This window comes from Triticum aestivum, chromosome 7B (assembly GCF_018294505.1).
Source record: "Triticum aestivum cultivar Chinese Spring chromosome 7B, IWGSC CS RefSeq v2.1, whole genome shotgun sequence".
Classification (NCBI taxonomy): domain Eukaryota; kingdom Viridiplantae; phylum Streptophyta; class Magnoliopsida; order Poales; family Poaceae; genus Triticum; species Triticum aestivum.
The window spans coordinates 722,889,392-722,893,825 of NC_057813.1; the positions used below are offsets into that span (position 1 = coordinate 722,889,392).

At 44.4% G+C, this 4,434-nt stretch overlaps 1 pseudogene; it reads left to right on the plus strand.

Moving 5' to 3' along the window:
• Window positions 1–2,645, plus strand: part of LOC123158623 (cytochrome P450 72A14-like) — a 13,139-nt pseudogene extending 10,494 nt beyond the window's left edge.
• The last annotated feature ends 1,789 nt before the right edge of the window (window positions 2,646–4,434 follow it).

The following is a 4,434-nucleotide window of genomic DNA, read 5'->3' on the forward strand; positions in this document are numbered from 1 at the left end:
CAATGTGTAGTATCGTAAAATACCAGCAAACGAAAAAGAATTAAAATGAAAACACAAAATTAAATGAAAAAGAAATCATAAAACTAAAAACCCCCAAACCTTATAGTACCGGTTGGTCTTACCAACCGGTACTAAAGGGCTCCAGGCCCCCGGAGCTGGCTCGTGCCACGTGGTTGCCCTTTAGCACCGGTTCATTGCTGAACCGGTACTAAAGGGGGGGGAGCCTTTAGTGACCACACTTTAGTGCCGGTTATGGAACCGGCACTAAAGGGCCTTTACGAACCGGTGCTATTGCCTGGTTCTGCACTAGTGGACCAGGTCGGGCTTATCGCTTGCCCCTTGGGATCGTCGGGCGGCGCGAGGAGAGAGTCGCCGTGAAAACAGCTACCGCTCCGGTTATGACACGTCAAAAACCGAGCACTAATCAGGTCTCCTAATTCAATAACCAATTAAGCTTCGCATCAATGCATATATTTCATAAATAAGAATAAAAATAATGTAGAAGGATGGTTTTTTAAGCGCTTAGCAGGCTAAATGACTCCATACTTAGTGCTATTGCAGGAAATAGCATACCATTAGTGCCATTTTCAATTTAGCGTTAAAAGTGCATAGCTTTAAAAGGAGAGCTCTCGAAGGCTACAACGGGGCTATAGCGGAGGCTTTTTAAAACGTGGATATCATCATTTTGCCAAAGCAGGTAAAGTTGCTCTGACTTGGTTCGGCCCAGAGCCAAGGGTGGTGGTCAACGACCCTAGACTGTTCCGTGAAATCCCATCGAACAAGCGGGGCCACTTTGGGAAGCAGAAGTCCATGTTTCGGATCGAGCGGCTGATGGCCAATGGGCTGACAGCCCACCCAGGCGACAAGTGGGCCGCCCACCGGAGGATCATCAACCATGCGTTCCATCTTGACAAGCTCAAGGTGTCAGTCATGTCACCCCCCCTACTCATCAACCCACATTTGATGTCAAAAAATAATCATCAGCCCACGCGCATGGTTTTCCACTTCTAGCGAGCTCAAGGCTAATGGAGATTGGGTTTTGCAGAGGATGTCACTAGCTTTTGCAGCGTGTTCTAGTGAATTGGTGTGAAGATGGGGAGACTCTCTGGAGCTGGGTGATGCGCGGGAGATAGATGTCTGGCCAGAGTTCTAGAACCTCACCGGCGACGTCATCTCCCGAGTGGCGTTCGGGAGCAGCTTCAGCAAAGGGAGAAGGATATTCAGGCTGCAATCGGAGCAGGCACAGAGTGTTGTCAAGATCGCAAACGTAATGTACGTTCCAGGTTACAGGTGAGCTCATACTTCCAGATAATCAATCATACATATCTGTACGACTATTTGTGTTGTTTGTTACTCCATGTGCAAAGAATTAGATATCCACTCAGCCGCACAGAATGTAGAAGATACATGCCTAAATGAATCAAAAAATATAGTGGCGTGCGATTTGATATAATGTTCCTATGCAGATTCCTGCCAACAAAGCTCAATAGGAGGATGAAGGCAAATGCCTATGAGGTCGAAGCGCTTCTCAAAGACATAATCACCAAGAGGGAGAGGGCGATGACGGACGGCCATGCCAACAACGACGATCTATAGGTGTGATGATGAAGGCCAACATAAATATAAGCCAAGTAGCCGGAAGCTCCAAGCCAACGATGACCTCCGAGGACATAGTAGGGGAGCTGAAGCTCCTCTATTTTGCGGGCATGGAGACAACCGCGGTGCTGCTCACATGGGCAATGGTCTTGCTAAGCATGCATCACGAGTGGCAGGACCGTGCCAGGAAGGAGTTTCTGCATGTCTTTGTAAAGAACCAAACGGATTCTGAGGGCATTGTAGAAGTGCATGCTCTAGCCAATGCAACCAAAAGACCGATCTGATGGAAGAGACTAGGCAGCACATTATACGTCAACACTCCCCCTCACGTGTGGCTCCCTCAGGCCTAAACGTGGACCAAAAGTGGGCTACAATTTTAATTGCGCCAGCCGGGTCTTGAACTCAAGACCTCTTGGCTCTGATACCATATAGAAGTGCATGCTCTAGCCAATGCAACCAAAAGACCGATCTGATGGAAGAGACTAGGCAGCACATTATACGTCAACAGGCATAAACCAGCTGAAAGTCGTGAGTACATTACAAGAGAGTAGGTGATGCAATGTCTCATCGAGTTGCTACTCTGATTATGTCCATCTTCTTTGTCGGTGCTGCAGGTGACAATGATACTGCATGAGGTTCTTAGATTGTACCCACCGATTTCCACTACATGGTCGGGAAGCGTATAAAGAGTCGAAGCAGGGAGGTGTCACATATCCAGCCGGGGTAACATTTGCGCTGCCAACTGTGTGCATTCACCACGATCCAGATGTGTGGGGAGAAGATGTCGATGAATTTAGGCCAGAGAGGTTTGCGGAGGGTATCGCTGGCGCATCCAAAAACTCGTCGGCGTTCTTTCTGTTCGGCTGGGGACCACGGATTTGCGTCGGGCAAAACTTTGCATTGCTGGAGGCCAAGATGGGATTGAGTGTGATCCTACAACATTTTATCTTTGAGCTCTCGCCATCTTACACTCATGCGCGGATGCGCCTTACCCGGTCTCCAGTCTACAGCCCCAGCACGATTCACAGATTAAGCTCATGAAACTCTAAGAATTAGCATCCGAACTAAAGAGAACCATGGATGGTGATCATCCTGGGGGAGATGTAACCAAATAAGATCATGTATAATGCACCCTGATGTTTATATCGAACGCGACATGATGCACATATCTTGTAATATTTTTTTGATGAAGTGGTGGTTGGATTCGTGGGCAACGCCCAGGATTTTCAAGGACCAACTTTCTGCCCACGCAATTCGATGAAGCCATGGCGATCTCCTTAGGACCAAGTGGTGGATAGCCAGCCGGCTGGGACGGGGGACGAAAGCTGGGGCATGCCGCGTGTGGTCTGTGGTGTGTGGGCCAGCTGAGGGCAAGCACGTACCTGCGTACCAATGGCGGGTGTCGTCCCTCTTTCTGGCATGCCGTGCCAATGCAATATGCATGTGCGGCAGCGGTTATGATCTTGTCTTTCGGCTTTCTGCTAGCTTGACAGGCGGGGCAAAAGATTTGCTGATTTTTTTGCGTTCCTGTGGTGAATTGAACGGTCAACTAAAAGCTGCCCGTCCGATCAGCAATGCTCATTCAACAATGAATTCACAGTGAACGAATAGGATTTGCGCGAGTTTTGTTCTTAAGGATTGTTTTGGGAGGAGGGGTGTACCAATAGGATTTTTTACACTAAAAAAATCTCTTTTTGAGTCGGAGGCGAGAGGTGCTAGCAAACGAGGGTCCATGAGGTTCAAATTCAGGAATCATCGTACACACTGCTAACATAGCACATTTTAAGTGCCCTTAGCTTTCTCGAAACTATGAAATTGATTTTCTTTCCGTTATATATTTGTGACAATCATACACTCTAGATAAGTTACTAAGATATTTATTAGACAACGTACACTAAGTTGGATCTCGACACACGCAAGTAGACTAATACATCCAGTGATAAGTATTAATCCGTAGAAGAATGGGATTTATCCTTGTTGTTTATTTTGACCCAAACGAGATTCAATAAAATTAGTGCTTTTTGTAATAAAATTAAGAAAAAAATAATTAACAAATGTCACATAATATTTTTATGATTTACCGCAAATTTTATAGCAATGTTAAATATTAGAACTGTATAGGGAATATTGTATGTGATATTTAGCTACACCTCAATGTGAATTATGCTAAGTACAATAAAGAATATATGCATTAATGTTTTATGTTGACAAAAATAAGTTATAAAGAAGTAAAAAAGTTTATTATAAATCCAAACAATTTATACTTTAAAAATTTTGAATGTCGTCATATAAAAAGACGTCCACACGCTAACATAATGTCACAGTCATCAGGCTAATGTTATTAGTTTTATCCTCGAGCAACATTGTTAACATATTAGGAAATGATTTATTTGTAAGCACACATGCAATCAATGAAACAGTAATTTGTTTTAGTCAAAAACTCGTTCGCTAACCTATTAAAAGAAAATTATTGATCTAATACACTAGATCTACAATTTCAATAATTATGTTTGGTTTTAGTTTAAAATGAATCTCTAAATTGTTAATTATTGTGAACAGTTATTTAATGAATAAACTTAGTATTTATTTGGGCCGACTACATGTCTTTAATTATACTACACATAATCAAAACATATAGTGAGTAATCGTACTATACATATTACAAATCAGCACTAGTGCAGAACCGGGCAATATCACCGGTTCGTAAGGCCCTGTAGTGCCGGTTACATAACCGGCACTAAATTGTGGTCACTAAAGCCCCCCCCCCCCCCTTTAGTACCGGTTCAGCACGAACCGGTGCTAAAGGGCAACCACGTGGCACGAGCCAGCTCCGGAGGC